The sequence below is a fragment of the Macaca thibetana genome, chromosome 1 (genome assembly GCF_024542745.1).
Source record: "Macaca thibetana thibetana isolate TM-01 chromosome 1, ASM2454274v1, whole genome shotgun sequence".
Classification (NCBI taxonomy): Eukaryota; Metazoa; Chordata; class Mammalia; order Primates; family Cercopithecidae; genus Macaca; species Macaca thibetana.
Window position 1 is genome coordinate 27,099,294 of NC_065578.1, and position 18,633 is coordinate 27,117,926.

General features: G+C 46.9%; 2 protein-coding genes and 1 non-coding gene across 4 annotated transcripts in view; 1 reads left to right on the plus strand and 2 right to left on the minus strand.

Annotated features, from left to right (window-relative positions):
* The window catches only part of RPA2 (replication protein A2), a 342,664-nt gene that overhangs the window by 250,975 nt on the left and 73,056 nt on the right, over nucleotides 1–18,633 (minus strand). The gene's annotated exons all lie outside the window — the stretch shown is intronic.
* Nucleotides 1–18,633, minus strand: part of PTAFR (platelet activating factor receptor) — a 33,541-nt gene that overhangs the window by 4,061 nt on the left and 10,847 nt on the right. Inside the window, exon 2 of one of the 2 annotated variants that reach the window (XM_050795798.1) lies at nucleotides 5,746–5,842. The exons of the other annotated variant lie outside the window; for it this stretch is intronic. The gene's annotated coding sequence lies outside the window, so the exon portion shown is untranslated. The remainder of the gene's footprint in view (nucleotides 1–5,745; nucleotides 5,843–18,633) is intronic. 2 annotated transcript variants of the gene reach the window in all.
* On the plus strand, nucleotides 6,070–6,131 carry LOC126944995 (U7 small nuclear RNA). The gene has a single exon (XR_007722266.1). It is a non-coding gene; the product is annotated as a U7 small nuclear RNA (small nuclear RNA).

The following is an 18,633-nucleotide window of genomic DNA, read 5'->3' on the forward strand; positions in this document are numbered from 1 at the left end:
GCTTTTTTAGTAGAGATGGGGTTTCTCCATGTTGGTCAGGCTGGTCTTGAACTCCCAACCTCAAGTGATCCGCCCGCCTCGGCCTCCCAAAGTGCTGGGATTACAGGTGTGAGCCACCGCGCCCGGCCTCAGGTTGAATCTTAATCCCCAGTGCAGAGGTGTGGCCTATGGAAGGTGATTAGCTCAGGGTGGAATGGGATTAGCACATTTAGAAAAGGGCTCCAGGTTGCCCAGGGAGGTCAAGGTTGAAGTGAGCCAGTGATTGTGCCACTGCACTCCTGCCTGGGTGACAAAGTGAGACCCTGTCTCACACACACAAAAATAATAATTCTGTAAAAAGGGGCTCAAGTTTGAAGAAAGCGCTTAATCTTGCCCTTTTTGTCTTTCCATCCCTTTTGCCATGTGAGATAACAGCTTTCAAGGTGCCATCTTGGAAGCAGATAACCAGGCATCAGACACTAAACCTGCTGGTGCCTTGATCGTGAACATCCTCTAGAACTGTGAGAAATACACTTATTTTCCTTTTTTCTCCTCTTTTCTTTGTTTTTTGCTTTTTATAGACAAGGTCTTGCTCTGTCACTTAGGCTAGAGTGCAGCGGTGCAATCACAGCTCACTGCAGCCTCAACCTCCTGGGCTCAAGCAATCTTCCCACCTCAGCCTCCTGAGTAGCTGGGACTACAGGTATGTGTGTGACACCACACCTAGCTAATTTTTGTATTTTTTGTAGGGAAGGGGTTTTGCTATGTTGCCCATGCTGGTCTGGAACTCCTGGCCTCAAACACTTCTCCCGCCTCAGCCTCCCAAGGTGCTGGGATTACAGGTGTGAGCCACCACGCCTGCCCAGAGATAAATTTCTTGTGCTTTATAAATTAGTGTCAACACTAATGGACTGAGACACTCCTATTTTACATTTTTAAAATTCTAAAATTGATGGCATCTTTCAATTAATTGACAGTGTTTTTTATTTTTGTTTTTGTTTTTCTTTCTTTCTTTCTTTTTTTGGAGACAGAGTTTCACTTTGTCACTCAGGCTGGAGTACAGTAGCATGATCTTGGCTCACTGCCACCTCCGCCTCCCAAGTTTAAGCAATTCTCTTGCCTCAGCCTCCTGAGTAGCTGCGACAACAGGCATACAACACCACACCCAGCTGATTTTTGTGTTTTAGTACAGACAGGGGTTTCACCATGTTGGTCAGGCTGGTCTCGAACTCCTGATCTCAGGCGATCTGCCCACCTCGGCCTCCCGAAGTACTTGGATTATAGGCATGAGCCACCGCGCCCAGCCAGTTATATTTTAAAATGGAATAAAAGAAGAGAAACAGAACTGCCATTGATTGTATTGACTATCAGGTGCTACTCATTGTAAAAACACACCATTATTTTTTGTAGAAAAAAAACACTGCATGGTCAGACGTGGTGCCTCTCACCTGTAATCCCAGCACTTTGGAGGCCGAGGCTGGCAGATTGCTTGAGCTCAGAAGTTCGAGACCAGCCTGACTAACATGGTAAAACCCTGTCTCTACTAAAAATACAAAAATTAGCTGGGTGTGATGGTGCGAGCCTGTAGTCCCAGCTACTCAGGAGGCTGAGGCAGGAGAATCGCCTGAACCCAGGAGCGGGAGGTTGCAGTGAGCTGAGATTCTGCCACTGCATTCCAGCCTGGGCGACTGAGTGAGACTCTGTCTCAAAAAAATTAAAATAAAAAAGTAAAAAATAAAATGAAATATAACTTTGTCTTCTCTGGCTTATTTTGACTTAAAACTTTAGATAATCTGTTTCTAGTGATAAATATACATAAATTTATATTATAAAAATTTTATTTTTCTGATAAAATTTGAATATTTTTCTATCAATGAGATTTTAAATAAAAATTTTCATGGTAAAACGCCCTATATTTTAAAATAATTTAGGTCGGGTGTGGTGTCTCACACCTATAATCTCAGCACTTTGGGAGGCCCAGGCGGGCGGATCACGAGGTCAGGAGATGGAGACCATCCTGGCTAACACGGTGAAACCCCCTCTCTACTAAAAATACAAAAAATTAGCCGGGCATGGTGGCATGAGCCTTGTAGTCTCAGCTACTTGGGAGGCTGAGGCAGGAGAATCATTTGAACCATGGAGGTGGAGGTTTCAGTGAGCAGAGATTGTGCCACTGCACTCCAGCTTGGATGACAGAGTTAGACTCAGTCTCAAAAAAAAAAAAAAAAAAAAAAAAAAAAAAATTACGTGCTCATCAAAAGTCTGGAAAATATAGAAATATAATATTGGGGTCACCCAGAGAATAAAATAGTAGCCATCATTTAAAAGGATGTGTTAGATCTGACTGTTGATTTGGAAAAGTGTCCTTGGATAACAGTGTTAATTAAAAACAAAACAAAACTGGCTGGCTGTGGTGGCTCGCACCTGTAATCCCAGCACTTTGGGAGGCCGAGGCAGGTGGATCTCCTGAGGTTAGGAGTTTGAGACCAGCCTGGCCAACATTTAGAAACCCTGTCTCTACTAAAAATACAAAAATTAGTTGGGCATGGTGGTGCGCACCTGTAATCCCAGCTACTTGGGAGGCTGAGGCAGGAGAATTGCTTGAACCCAGGAGGTGGAGGTTGCAGTGAGCTGAGATCGTGCCACTGCACTCCAGTCTGGGCAACAAGAGCAAGACTCTGTCTCAAAAAAATAAATAAGTAATAAATAAAAATAAAAACAAAACAAAAAAGTTGCAGAAAATGTTTGGTATGACCCAGTTATACATGTGTATTTGAACAGAAGATCTAGAAGGATACACCTCAAACAGTTGACAGTGGTAAGTAGCCTCTGGGAGGGTGAGGTAGCTTAGTGGGAAGTTTATTTGCTTTATACTTTTATGTGTTTGTTTGAATTTTTAAAGGGCACTTATTGTCTTAATAATTTAAAATTCTGAAAATACAATGTAAGGACATGCACATTGGCTCATGCCTGTAATCCAAGCATTTGGGAGGCTGAGGTGAGAGGATCGAGTGAGCCCAGGAGTTCAAGACCAGTCTGGGCAACACGGCGAGACCCCCGTCTCTAAAAAAATAAAACACAAAACAATTAGCCAGACATGGTGGTGCACACCTGTAGTCTCAGCTACTCAGGGGACTGAGGCAGAAGGATCACTTGACCCTCAGAGTTTGAGACCAGCCTAGACAACATAGCAAGACACCATGTCAAACAAAACAAAACAGTTGTTCCCTTCCCTCTTGTTCTTTCCACTATTACTGTCATTGCAAGCTGCTAGGAACTAACTGCCCTGTTGTTTACGCTGCAGTGGGCATGACTCAGGGAAGCAGCAGGCAGGGAGGAGGATGGGAAGCAAGAACTCAGCTGGGACTAAGCAAGGTCCAGCTCATCATATCTAATAGTGTAGTAAAAAGAGCACAATAGGCCAGGTGCGGTGGCTCACGCCTGTAATCCCAACACTTTGGGGAGCAGACGGATGCTTGAGCCCAGGAGTTTGAGACCAGGCTGGGCAACATAGTGAAACTCTGTCTCTACAGAAAAAAAAAAAAAATACAGGCCGGGCGCGGTGGCTCACACCTGTAATCCCAGCATTTTGGGAGGCCGAGGCAGGCAGATCATAAGGTCAGGAGTTCGAGACCAGCCTGGCCAATATGGTGAAACCCCGTCTCTACTAAAAACACAAAAATCAGCTGGGCGTGGTGGTGGGTCCCTGTAGTCCCAGCCACTCAGGAGGCTGAGGCAGGAGAATCGCTTGAATCCAGGAGGCAGAGGTTGCAGGGAGCCGAGATCACGCCACTGCACTCCAGACTGGGCGACAGAGTGAGACTTCATCTCAAAAAAAAAAAAAATTAGCCAGGCATGGTGCTGCTTGCCTGTAGTCGTAGCTACTTGGGAGGCTGAAGTGGAAGGATCGCTTGAGCCCAGGAGGCAGAGGTTGCAGTGAGCAGAGATTGTGCCACTGACGTTCCAGCCTGGGTGATGGGGTGAGACCTTGTCTCAGAAAAAAAAAAAAAGGGGAGTGAGACACAAGGAGGACAATACTTGGAGCACCTTCTTTGGAGCCAGGTACTCTGCTAGGTGCTTCCACATGTACTGCCTCATTTGAGTCTCACACAAGCACTTTGCCATAGAAAGTAAAATCCCATGTTACAGACTAGGAAACTGACTACAGGGTGGTTATATGACTTGTGCAAGGTCACACAGCTATTAAGGAATGGTGCCAGGATCTCAGACCCAGCTCTGTTCTTTCTTACATCTGTCCAACAAATATTTCTGAGCATGTAAGGCACACGGCTAAGCACAGGAGCTATAGGACGAACACCCAGCAAGGGGGCCCTGCCCTCAGAGAACTTACATCTCTTGGGGTAGACAGACAAAAGCAATTTAAACAAACACCGTTGTTATACAAATAAAAAGGAGTGCTGATTGGGCCGGCCGCGGTGGCTCACGCCTGTAATCCTAGCACTTTGGGAGGCCGAGGTGGGTGGATTGCCTGAGCTCAGGAGTTGGAGACCAGCCTGGGCAACACGGTGAAACCCTGTGTCTACTAAAATACAAAAAATTAGCCGGGCGTGGTGGCGGGAACCTGTAATCCCAGTTACTCGGGAGGCTGAGACAGGAGAATCGCTTGAACTTGGGAGGCAGAGGTTGCAGTGAGCCTATATTGTGCCATTGCACTCCAGCCTGGGCGACAGAGCAAGACTCTGTCTCAAAAATAAAATAAAATAAAATAAAATAAAGGGTGGGGGACAGTGCGGATATGGAGAACAAAAAGAGAACTACTTAGAAAGGACGTGACGTTTCAGTTGAGGCCTGAAGGAGGAACAAGGGCAGAACATTCCAGGCAGAGAACTCTGCATGGGTCCAAAACTGAGGCAAGAGCTTGGTGGTTTCCAGGAACGGAAATAAGCTTACCAGATAGCCCTTGCCCTGACCTCCAGCTGCCACTCCACCCTCACCTCATGCCACCTTAGCATCAGGCTCTGGCCAGAACGGACTTCCCAGGCAGACCTTCGAACCCGTCCAGACATTTCCTGCCTGGGAGCCTCCACAATACCCATCCTGCCACGTTGAATGCTCTTCCCTACTCACTCCCTACTCCGCACTTTCCTTTTTTTTTTTTTTTTTTTGAGGTGGAGTCTTACTCTGTCATCCAGGCTGGAGCACAGCGGCACGACCTTGGCTCACTGCAACCTCCGCCTCCCAGGTTCAAGCGATTCTCCTGCCTCAGCCTCCTGAGTAGCTGGGATTACAGGCGTGTGCCATCACACCCGGCCAGTTTTTGTATTTTTAGTAGAGACGGTGTTTCACCATGTTGGTCAGGCTGATCTCGAACTCCTGACCTTGTGATCTGCCTGCCTCGGTCTCCCAAAGTACTGGGATTACAGGCGTGAGCCACCTCGCCCGGCTCCACTCCCCACTTTCACCTGGCCAACTGCAACTCATGCTTCAGACCTCAGCTGAATTTCACTGCTTTAGGGAGGTCTTCACTGGACTTGGGACCAAGTCAGCATCTTCCACCCCCCACCCCTGCAAACTCCCTGTACTTCATAAATCTTAGCACAGTTGTAATCATATTGATATTTGTGTGATTATTGAACATTTCCTCACTTGACTGTGAACACCAAGAGAGCTCGGACCTTGTCTATCTATTCAATACTGTGTATTTCCAGCACTAAGATGAAGGAATGGATGATTGCCTTGTTAATTCACCCACCCCTTCAGGAACCACACCAATGGAAACACTTGAAGAAGCCTAAAGATACTTACAGGTATGTTTAAAGAAGCAATTGACTCTAATTGGAATTTTGTTCATTGAGAACATTTTTGTGCTTTGCTCCATTGAGTGTGGTGATAGTTTATCTGCCTTAAATATAAACAATATAAACATAGATTTTATTATTTCCAATAAATCGTGTTATTCTTTTTTTATTTTATTTTATTTTTTTGAGACAGGGTCTCACTCTGTCATCCAGGCTGGAGAGCAGTGGCACCATCTTGGCTCACTGCAACGTCAACCTCTCAGGCTCAAGCGATCCTCCTGCCTCAGCCTCCTGAGTAGCTGGGACTACAGGCGTGAGCCACCACGCTCAGCTATGTTGCAGCTCTTTTAGAATTTGTCTGGCAGGTTTTCTGGTTTTTACTGGAAAACACCATCCCCCCCACCAAAAACATTGCTAGGTTCCACTCTGCTGGGACCTTTCCATCCCAAAGGTAGTACTGCCATCTGATTCCAAAGCCCCAGGACAATAGTTCTCAGAGGGTGGCCTATGGAACTGGGGGGTTGGGAGTTTGCGAGGTCAAAACTATTTTCATAATAATACCAAAACATTATTTTCCTTTCCCACTGTATTGACATTTGCACCAATGGTGCAAAAGCAAGGCTGAACAAAAGCACTGGCTCCTTAGCAGAAATCAAGGCAGCAACACCAAACTGTGCCAGGAGTCATTGTATCCTTCGCAGCTCAGACTGAGCGTGGGGGGAAAACGGTCAACTTCCCTTTAAAATGTCTTCGATAAAGCAAGGAAATTATTAATTTTATTAAATCTTGAATACACATCTTTTTAATATTCTGAGTGTAAAACAGGAAATATACATGAAACCCTTCTGCTGCAAACCAAAGTACAATGTCTTTAGGAAAAGCACCGCTGAGATTGTTAGAGCTGTGAGCTAAACTTTTTTTCTGGGTCACGATTAGAAAAAAATGACTGACCAGCAGGGCACAGTGGCTCATGCCTGTAATCCCAGCACTTTGGGAGGCCAAGGCAGGTGGATCACTTGAGGTCAGGAGTTCGAGACCAGCCTGGCCAACATAGTGAAACCCCATCTCTACTAAAAATACAAAATAAAAATTAGCTGGGCATGGTGGTGTGCGCCTGTAATCCCAGCTACTCCGGAGGCTGAGGTAGGAGAATTGCTTAAACCCAGGAGGCAGAGGTTGCAGTGAACCGAGATCGCGCCACTGCACTCCAGCCTGGGCAACAGAGCAAAGCTCCCGTCATCTCAAAAAAAAAAAAAAAAAAAAAAGCCGGGTGCAGTGACACTTGTAATCCCAGCACTTTGGGAGGTTGAGAGGGGCAGATCATGAGGTAAGGAGTTCGAGACCAGCCTGGCCAACATGGTGAAATCCCATCTCTACTAAAAATACAAAAAAAAAAAATTAGCTGGGCGTGGTGGTGCACGCCTCTAATCCCAGCTACTCCGGAGGCTGAGGCAGGAGAATTGCTTAAACCCAGGAGGCAGAGGTTGCAGTGAGCCGAGATCACGCCACTGCACGCCAGCCTGTGTGAGCAAGACTCCGTCTCGGGGAAGAAGAAGAAGAAAAAAAAAGACTGACTGACAAACTATGGTTTTTCAGACTTGGGTATCTGGCAGACATTTCCTTAAATATGAGTGAAGGGAACCTGTTGCTTCGAGGGAAACAAATGATGAGATTTGTTGCCGATGATAAAATTTGAGCTTTCAGCCACTCACGGTGGCTCACGGTTGTAATCTCAACACTCTGGGAGGCCAAGGCAGGCAGATTGCTGGAGCCCAGGAGTTTGAGACCAGCCTGGTCAACATGGCAAAATCCCCTCTCTACAAAAGAAAAAATTTAAATTAGCCAGGCGTGGTGGTGCACTCCTGTAGTCCCAGCTACTCAGGAGGCTGAGGTGGAAGGATCAATTGAGCCTGGAAGGTCAAGGCTGCAGAGAGCCGTGATTTCACCACTGCACTCCAACCTGGGCAACACAGCAAGACCCTGTCTCAAAAAGTAAAACAATGAAGAAGTCCATTGATATGATTTACGTTCTACATTACAGTGAACCTTTAAGAAACTACTATATGCGGGGCTTTGATATCATATCAAAGAAGAGTATCGGCCAGGCGTGGTGGCTCATGCCTGTAATCCCAGCACTTTGAGAGGCCAAGACGGGTGGATCACCTGAGGTCAGGAGTTCGAGACCAGCCTGGACAACATGGTAAAACCCCACCTCTACTAAAAATACAAAAAATTAGCCGGGCCCTGTGGTGGTGGGCACCTATAATCCCAGCTATTCGGGAGGCTAAGGCAGGAGAATTGCTTGAACCCAGTAGGCGGAGGTTGCAGTGAGCTGAGATCATGCCATTGCATTCCAGCAGCCTGGGCAACGAGAGCAAAACTCAAAAAAAAAAAAGAAAAAAAAGAAGAAGAAGAGTATCACCAATTATCTGAAAAAGCCACTAAAAGATCCCTCCCTTTATAAGTACATATCTGTGTGAAGGCAAATTGTCTTCAACCCAAACAACATATCACAGCAGCCTAAGTGCAAAAGCAGATATGAGAATCCAACTGTCTTCTATTTAGCCCAACATTAAAGAGATGTGTAAAAAATGTAAATCAATCCACTTCTCTCCCTAAATTGTTTATGTTTTAGAAAATCTAGTTATTTTTACAAAAATGTACTATTTATGTTAACATGGAAGGAGTTTATTATTGGGTGTTTTTGTTTAAAAATGAAAATTTTTAGAATATCTAAGTTTTCATTTTTAATACAACAAATATTGCTGGAGATAGCTTATGTAAACAAAAGCTCTTTGGCACCCTCAACAACCTTTAAGGAAATAAAGGGCCCCTGAGACCAGAAGATTTGAATACTGCTGCTCCACAGTCTCAGCACCCCTGCCCTTCCTTTGAGCCCAAGATGCCCAGTTCATCCAGGACCGGCCTTGTTTCTCTCTCAGGCTATACTGGCTATACCTTCTTGCCTTGGGGGTCCTGTTTCCAGGGCATGGAGGCATATTGCCCTGTGTGGTGGCTGGGGGCAGCACAGCAGCTGGGCAGGGCGTGGTGCTTACTCTGGGTCTTTGGGGAAGTCAGGTCCATAGCTTCCTGCCACCCCTACCCCCTTGCCCAACACGAAATGCCTTCCTCTTCTTGGGTTTGGGCTTTCCAGAAACTCTCCAGCCAGAGGACTCAACCCAGGACATTCTAAGCCCTGCACCCTGCCTGCCTACGCCTGTTGAGAAAGCCTTTCCGCCAGAGCCAGGACTAGAGCGAAACACGTGAGGCACTCACTGGGTGCCAAATTTAAGGAGACACCAAACCTCAGCAATTAAGACAAATAATATTTTATTTTGTTTATTTATCTTTGAGACAGGGCTTGGCTCTGTCACCCAGACTGAAGTGCAGTGGTGCAATCTCGGCTTACCGCAACCTCCACCTCCCAGGCTCAAGCCAACCTCCTACCTCAGCCTGCCAAGTAGCTGGGATTACAGGCACATGCTACCGCACCGGCTAATTTTTGTATTTTTTGGTAGAGATGAGGCATGCCTACCACGGCCAGCTAATTTTTGTAATTTTAGTTGGCCAGGCTGGTCTCGAACTCCTGACCTCAAGTGATCTGCCCGCCTCGGCCTCCTACAGTGCTGGGATTACAGGTGTGAGCCACTGTGCCTGGCCGCCAATGAATAATATTTTAATGCAATATTTTTTTTAATCAAAAGGAGTATTACTGATTCTTCCTCTTGCCTCAGGCTCTAATATAACTCTGCCTGGCATTATTATGATACTGTCTTCATCTAACATTTTGGTACTTTGTTTATCATAATTTTTTTTGCATTAATTTTGATTTTTTTTGTTTTGTTTTGTTTTGTTTTTTTTTTTTGAGATGGAGTCTCGCTCTGTCGCCCAGGCTGGAGTGCAGTGGCATGATCTCGACTCACTGCAAGCTCCGCCTCCTGGGTTCACGCCATTCTCCTGCCTCAGCCTCCCGAGTGGCTCGGACTACAGGTGCCTGCCACAATGCTCGGCTAACTTTTTTGTATTTTTAGTAGAGACGGGGTTTCACCATGTTAGCCAAGATGGTCTTGATCTCCTGACCTTGCGATCCACCCAGCTCAGCCTCCGAAAGTGCTGAGATTACAGGCGTGAGCCACCGTGCCCAGCAATTTTGATTTTTTAAAAACACCTTCTCACCATGTGAACAGAACACACACACAGACTAGCCCAATTCACTCATTCAGTTGCTCATTCATGTATTCATCGGACAAGCACTCACAGCTCCAGGAGCTGAGCAGTGCACTAAGGCCTCAGAGAACAGACCCAGCCCTTGAGCGGCTCACAAGCCATTTTGCAAGAGAGAGATTCAGAAGTAGATAAGCAGGCAGTGCTATGATGATGGACGTATCAGGTGTAACGGGGTTTCAGAGAAGCTGCCCCTAGCCTAGACTTGAGGGTGAGGAGAGACCTCCTGCCTATGCTGAAGGAGTTAACTTGATATTGCAAGGAGAGAGGAATAGCAGGCACAGGGGACTGCAGGGCAGAGGCCTAGAAGAATAGGCAAAGGCCCTTGTTCTAAAGGAACGTGAGACATTTGGTTTGGCCAAAACTTTAAGGAGTTGAGAAGAGACAAGGCTTAAAAAATAAGCATCAGGGCCAGGCGCGGTGGCTTACGCCTATAATCTCGCCCTTTGGGAGGCCAAAGCAGGCGGATCATCAGGTCAGGAGTTCAAGACCAGCCTGACCAACATGGTGAAACCCTGTCTCTACTAAAAATACAAGAAGTAGTCGGGCGTGGTGGCATATGTCTGTAATTCCAGCTACTCGGGAGGCTGAGGCAGGAGAATCGCTTGAACCCAGTAGGTGGAGGTTGCAGTGAGCCAAGATCGTGCCACTGCACTCCAGCCTGGGCAACAGAGTGAGACTCCATCTCAAAAAAAAAAAAAAAAAAAAAAGCATCAGTCAACTCAAGATGGGTCCTGGAGGTCAGTCTAAGGAGTCTGGACTTTATTCTGCAGACAATGGGAGCTGTTAAAGGATCTTGAGCTTGGAAGGGACAAGATTGGATTTGGGGAAGACGGCTTTGATCACTGTGCACAGAATGAACTGGAGGTGATCAGACCAGAGTCGGGGAGACAGCAAAGAGACATGGGCAATCATCTGGAGGGCCTCAAGAGGATTGCACCAGGGCAGAGCTGATGGAGGGAAACGATGGTTGTGAGAGTTATCTGGGAAATCAGATGGACAGAACTTGGTAATGGATGGGATATTGGTCGAAAGTAAGGGAGGAATCAAAGAGAACTGCCAGGTTTCTGGGCCAGATGATTGAGGATGTGGTGGCGTCTGTCTTCACGGAGAAGACACTGATGAGGAGGAACAGCATGAGGGCAGGGAGGATGAATTCATATGAGGACATATCCCATTTGAGGTGCCTGTGAAACACCCACGAGGACCAGGGTTAAACCCTAAAGAGCCCAACTTCAAGGAAGAAGTCAGAGGAGGACAAACCCATGAAGGAGGCAGAGACAGGACAGTCAGAGACAGGTAGGGTTCCGTGCTGGAGGCCTAAGGGAAGAAAGTTGCAAGAGCTTGGGAAGACCTGGGCAACAGTGTGAAAAGTCACAGGGAGATGAATGCCAATGCAGACAGAAAAGCAAACACTGGATGTGGCAACATGGAAATCAATCTCATGTGAGCAGATCATGTGATCAGAGGGAGAACAGTTGCCCAGGCATGGGTTGAGGAGTGAGTGATAGGAGAGAAAGGGGAATGTCAAATCCTCATTCAAGAAGTTCGATCGAGCCAGGCACAGTGGCTCACACCTGTAATCCCAGCACTTTGGGAGGCCGAGGTGGGAGGATCCCTTGAGGTCAGGAGTTCCAGACCAGCCTGGCCAATATGGTGAAATCCCATCTCTACTAAAAATACAAAAATTAGTGGGGCGCCTATAATCCCAGCTACTGGGGAGGCTGAAGCAGGAGAATCGCTGGAACCGGGGAGGTAGAGGTTGCAGTGAGCCAAGATAGCGCCGCTGCACTCCAGCCTGGACAACAAGAACGAAACTAAAAAAAGAAAGAAAGAAAGAAATTTGATTGAGCAACAAAATGCTGTGTGCAGACCTTGTTTGGATCCTGATTCAAATAAACCAACTGCAAAAAATATTTTCTAGACAATTGGGCCGGCTGTGGTGGCTCATGCCTGAGGTCCTGGCACTTTGGGGAGGCCAAGGCAAGATAATTGCTTGAGTTCAGGAGTTTGGGATCAGCCTGGGCAATATAGCAAGACCCCATCACTACTAAAAATTTTTAAAAATTAGCTGGGTGTGGTGCACACCTCTAGTCCCAGTTACTCAGGAAGCTGAGGCAGGAGGATTGCTTGAGCCCAGGAGTTCAAGGCTGCAGTGAGCTGCGATTATGCCACTCCACTCCAGCCTGGGCAACAGAGCCTCAAGACCCTGTCACACACACAAAAAAAGAATTAAAAAAAAAGACATTTGGGAAAACTCAAACACAGATAGTATTTTAAAAAATAATGTTTATTTATCTGGGTAGGATAATGATACGGTGGTTATATTGTCAAATTCTTTAGCTATTAGATGTGCACTGCAACCCGGGCAACAGAGCAAGTCTTCATCTAAAAAAATAAAAATAAAAATTCCAGGAAGACCAGGTGTTGTGGCTCATGCCTGTAATACCAGCACTTTGGGAAAACTGAGGAAGGAGGATGGGTCAGGAATTCAAGACCAGCCTGGGCAACATAGCAAGACCTCATCTCTACACTCGCCCCCACCTCACCCCCCTCCCACCAACACACGAGAATAAAATATTCCAGGAAAATTGTGCCTGCATGCTAATCACTATTTCAAAGTTGGCTTCCCAGGAACCCAACCGTCAAGATTGTATACTCGGGTCTATCTGACTCCAGAGCCTCCCCAGTCCACACAGGCCCTACAGGAGGCCCAGCAAGAGTAGGCCTCCTCCTTCCAAGTATAGGACCAGAATCAGTGAGGGGAGTCCTGGTGGAGCCCCTGCTTGACTCAAAGCCACTGCCCTCGGTGCCGCCAGTACCTGTCATCCTGGCTTTTCCTATTTCTGCTGCCTTCTGTTCAGTCCCAGGCTCCTGGCCCCCATGTGACTCCCACTCCCTTGGCCCCAACCCAAACTTAGTGCCTATTGCTGTATCTTTGCATGAGTAGAACCCTTGAAATCACCCAAAATGTAACCAGCTGATTCTCCTCTGGGCCTGAGAGCTTGTACTTTCATTACTTTATTCATGCTGTTTCCTCTGCCAAGAAATCCTTCCTTCCTTATCATTGCCTGGATGTTTACTAGAACATTCTTTAAGATTGCTCAGACCTCATTTCCTCCAAGTAGCTCTTTCTTTTTTTTTTTTTTTTTTTTTGAGACAGAGTCTCGCTATGTCGCCCAGGCTGGAGTGCAGTGGCCGGATCTCAGTTCACTGCAAGCTCGGCCTCCCGGGTTTACGCCATTCTCCTGCCTCAGCCTCCCGAGTAGCTGGGACTACAGGCGCCCGCCACCTCGCCCGGCTAGTTTTTTGTATTTTTTAGTAGAGACGGGGTTTCACCGGGTTAGCCAGGATGGTCTCGATCTGCTGACCTCGTGATCCGCCCGTCTCGGCCTCCCAAAGTGCTGGGATTACAGGCTTGAGCCACCGCGCCCGGCCCCAAGTAGCTCTTTCTAAGCCTCCTGGCCTCCTGCACACCCGGCTCCGCCCCGGTCTGGTTAAGTGCCCATTCTTTGGACTTCCGTAGCTCATGGCTCTTTATTCCACTGACATTGCCTCTGTGTGTCCTCTCTGCCATCCAGAGGCAGGGACAATGTCCATTCATTCACCTCACAGTTACTGACATCCTTCTGGGTGTTGGACCCTATGCTGGGGAGACTGCAGAAACAAAACAAAGTTCCTGCTCTCAAAGAACTTACATTCTAGGTGGGGAAACAGTCAAAAATAAGTGGAGCAACAAATAAGATAATTTCAAATTGTGATGAATTTAATAAAGGAAATAAAAACAGTAACATGAAGATAGGGTAGATGGCTTTTTTTTTTTTAATTTTTATTTTTTAATAAATAGAGACAAGGTCTCACTATATTGCCCAGGCTGGTCTTGAACTCCTGAGCTCAAGCAATCCTGCTGCCTCAGCCTCCCAAAGTGCTAGGATTACAGACATGAGCCACTGCACCCAGCTGGTGGCTGTTTTAAGTAGAATGACCAGGGAAGGCTTCTTGGAGGAGGTGACATATAAACAAAACCAGAGACAGTTTTACCATGAAGTCAATGAAGCTTAAGCTTTAAGGCCCTCTCCTAGGCCCTGTATCTAAGTGTATATTAGTAATTTGGTATCTCCAAAGGGGGGCCCTTCTAATTGTATAAGCTTTAGTAACCTATAAAATCTGTGTCTCCCCCTGGCTGAACTCTAAAAAAGAAAAAAGGAACAAGTAAGGGGAAGATCTGGATTATTCCGGCCAGAGAGTATCCTGTGCAAAGGGCCTGTAATGGGAATAATTTCATCATGTTCTGAAGTAGGAACAAGAAACTGAAAGGTTGGTGTGGCCCTAGGGGAGTGAGAAATGGGAAGAGTGGGATGTGAGCAGAGGACACCAGGCTCCAGATCGCTCCTGAGCCACGGTAAGGAGTTAGCATTTTATTCTACGAGCCTCGGAGAGCTGCTTCAGTGTCGTTAAGCAAGCAAGTAACATGATCAGACTTGCTCTAGCTGTCTGGTAGAGAATAGATGGTAGGGAGGGAGCAAGTATGGAAACAGCAAGAGCATTTTGGAGGTCAGAGATGGTGGTGGCATGGACCAGAAAGTGGCATTTCCAATTCCTCTCCCCGTCCCCTGTACTCAGGGAGCTTGGCTGGGGCAAAAGCTTGGTAAACATTTGTCAGGTGAACAAACACCCAGCAACCAACAGGATTGCCTGCTCCCCAGACAGAGCAGCTGCCACACAAGGCAGAGTGAGTCCTCTACAAACTTAGGACTCAAACTGTGGTCCTTGGACCAGCAGCATTGGCACCGTCTGCAAGCTTGTTAGAAATGAAGAATCTTGGGCCCCTCCCCAGATCTCCTGTATCAGAATCTGTATGTTGGCCGGGTGTCGTGGCTCATGCCTGTCATCCCAGCAGTTTGGGAGGCTGAGACAGTCGGATCATTTGAGGTCAGGAGTTCGAGACCAGCCTGACCAACACAATGAAACTCCCTCTCTACTAAAAATACAAAAATTAGCCAGGCATGGTGGTGGGCGCCTGTAATCCCAGCTGCTCTGGAGGCTGAAGCAGGAGAATAATTGCTTGAACCCAGGAGACAGAGGTTGCAGTGAGCCAAGATCACACCACTGCATTCCAGCCTGGGCAACAGAGCGAGACTTTGTCTCCAAAAAAAAAAAAAAAAAAAGAAGACTCTGTATGTTAATAAGATTCCCAGGTGATTCATGCATGCACTGAAATCTGAGACATGTTGTACCCCAATAACTGCCAGCCACACGCTTGCCTGGGCTAACATCTTCCATGGCTCCCCTGGCCCAGCATCCAGTCCAGGCTCCTTTCCCACCTCATTTTCCACCATTCCCCGCTACTCATTTTCTACTCTTGCTGCACTGAATTTCCCACCGCTTCCCTAAAAACTCCATTTTTCCTCAAATCTCTTTGCCTTTCCACATGCCGCGACGCACTTTTGCCTGTTGCTTTACCTAGAAAAAACTTACTCACCTTTAAGACCTAATCTAAAAGAGTGCTTCCTCTGGGATGCCTTCCCCGATTGCCACAGGCAAAATGAGTTGCCTTCTTCTCTAGGTCCCCATGCACTGGGCGCATTCCTCAGTCTAGCACCTGACACAATATGTTTTAGCTGTTAATTTCTGTGGCTGTTTCCTTGTCAGACTGGGCACTTCTTGAGGGCAGGGACTAGATCTTTTTCATCTCTTTAATCCCAGTGTCGGACACCAAGGAATCAATCGATGAGCGACCGTGCCCTGATGATGGCTCCGAAATCCCCGGCACAAAGGAAATGTGCACGGTCTCCCCAGGGGAGCTGTACTGGGGTAGAGTGGGTTCGGGAAAACAAGGTCTCTGGAGTCAGAAAGGTCTATAGGTTCATACCCGGCTTACCATTTACTTGCTGTACGACCTGGGGCAAGTGACCTCTTACAATCCTAACAATGGTTTCAAAGATAAGTATGCAAAATAGCTGGAACAGGACCTGAGCCACAAATGACCAAGCCTCCCTCTCCCCACTGGCCCAGCTGCTTGGAGCCAGGGGAGGGGACTGTGGGCCACCACTGACCTAGGGGCTTTGACCTACACACTGACTTTCCTGCCAGCTCCAGATAGAGCCTCCAGCTAATGCCAACAAAGCTTTCAACAGCTCAGGAAGAGGATGAACATTTGGAAAGAAAAAAAGAAAGAGGCTCGGACCACTCAGTTTAACACATGGGCATAGTTCCCTGATGGATCAAGGCTGGGCAGCTGGCCCAAGCACGGCCCTCAGCCGGGGGTGGGGTAGAGAGGCCATAAATATTCATGGAGACAGAAGAATTCTGCTGTCTGGATCTCCCACCCTTTTCCCTGCACAGCATTCGGCCCCCATCCCTGCTGGAAGCATTCCCAGTCCCTAGGGAACCTGGAGAAGGGGTTCTCATCCACAGCTGGACAGCCAGAGAGGAGGGACCATCAGGAGATGGACGGAAGAAGGTATGTGCTGGTTGATTCCCCAGGCCAGATTGTGGGTTGGGAAGTTGGGTTCACCAGTCATGCTAGTCCCTAACATTTGTGGGGCCAGTTGAGGTCAAAAGTACAAAATTCTAAATATTTATAAGCTATAAATAAGGTACATCCAAGTTCATCCATAGCTCCTGCACCAGCAGTTCCTTGTAGCCCGGCAGGCCTGAGGGTGCATTCACCAACAGGGCAAGGACTAGAAGTGGTCAAGGCGGGGGAACACCACATTCCAAGTGGGCACACTCTCTTGGATCCAAGTACTCCTTGCTCTATGGCGAGCATGAGGCTGGAGCCCCCCTAATTTCAAGGCACTAGGCACCATTTACTGGTGTACATACATCTTGCCTATGATCATATTTCCTCCTCAGATCATCTTCTTGAGGCTGGTTTTACAAGATACCCAATTTTCCAGGGGTAAAAAGTGAGACTAGAGAAGAAAACAGATTTGTCCACAGTCACCCAGCGGGGAAGTGGCAGACTTGGGGTTCTGAACTCCAAGGTCCATCGTGACTCTCCTAGAACAAGCTGTGGCCCCTGCTGGAAGCAAACTGTTCCTCAGCCAACCTGTCCACTCACAGGCCTGTCCTACAACCTGAGAATGGGAGCTCCAGATGCTGTGAGGTCCCAGGAAGAGATGCCTTTGACCTGAGTCCCTGCTTTTACCTTTGCTCCTCAAAGCTGGGAAAAGAATGGGACAAAGGGATGGCATGACCTGCTCTGTATCCATCTGACTCCCACCTGGTAGGGCGAGAGCTGGGTCAGATCCTGGTTCAACCACTAAACTCATCCTGTGACTCTGCCTCTCTGTTTCCTCATTTGTAAAATGAAGATTTTTATATGGGACTAAGAGAAAAGGATATTAAGAAAACAATCTCATTTACAACAGTATTCAAAAAAATAAAATACTTAGAAATAAACTTAACCAGCTGAGCACAATGGCTCATGCCTATAATCCCAGCACTCTGGGAGGCCAAGGCAGGCAGATCACTTGAGCTCAGGAGTTTGAGACCAGCCAGGCCAACATGGTGAAACCCCATCTCTACTAAAAATACAAAAATTAGCTGGCCATGGTGGCGTGTGCCTGTAGTCCCAGCTACTCAGAAGGCTGAGCTGGGAGAATCACTTGAACCGGGAGGCGGTGAGTGAGCCAAGATCATGCCACTGCACTCCAGCCTGGGCGATACAGCAAGACTCTGTCTCAAAAAAAAAAAAAAAAAAAAAAAAAAAAGAAAGAAACTTAACCAGGGAGGCAAAAGACTTGTACATTGAAAACTACAAAACATTGCTGAAGGTTGGGCACGGTGGCTCACGCCTGTAATCCCAGCACTTTGGGAGGCCAAGATGGGCAGATCACAAGGTCAGGAGATTGAGACCATCCTGGCTAACATGGTGAAATCCTGTCTCTACTAAAAATACAAAAAAATTAGGCAGGCGTGGTGGCAGGCGCCTGTAGTCCCAGCTACTCAGGAGGCTGAGGCAGGAGAATGGCATGAACCTGGGAAGCGAAGCTTGCAGTGAGACGAGATTGCGCCACTGTACTCCAACCTGGGCGACAGAGCAAGACTCCATCTCAAAAAAAAAAAAAAAATTGTTGAAAGAAATTGAAGATGACACAAATAAGTGGAAAGACATACCAAGTTCATGGATTGGAAGACTTAATATTATTAAAATGTCCATACCACCCAATGTGATCTACAGATTCAATGCCATTCTATCAAACTCCCAATGTAATTTTTACAGAAATTTTTTAAAAATTGTAAAATTCATATGAAACCTCAAAGGACACCAAGTAGTCCCAACAATCTTGAGAAAGAAGAACAAAACTGAAAGACAACTCCTGATTTCAAAACATATTACAAAGCTACAGTAATCAAAATGGTTTGGACTGGCATAAAGACAGACACGTAGATCAATGGGACAGAACAGAGAGACCCAAAATAAACCCTCACATAGTCAAATAATCTTTGACAAGAGGACCACGACTACACAATGGGGAAAGGATAGTCCCTTCAACTAAAGGTGCTGGGAAAGATGGATATCCACATGCAGAAGAATGAAGATGGGCTCTTATGTTACACCATGTATTATATAAAAATTAACTCAAAATGGATTAAAGACCTAAACATAAGACCTGAAACTATAAAACTCCTCAAAGACAACATAGGATAAAAGCTACACAGC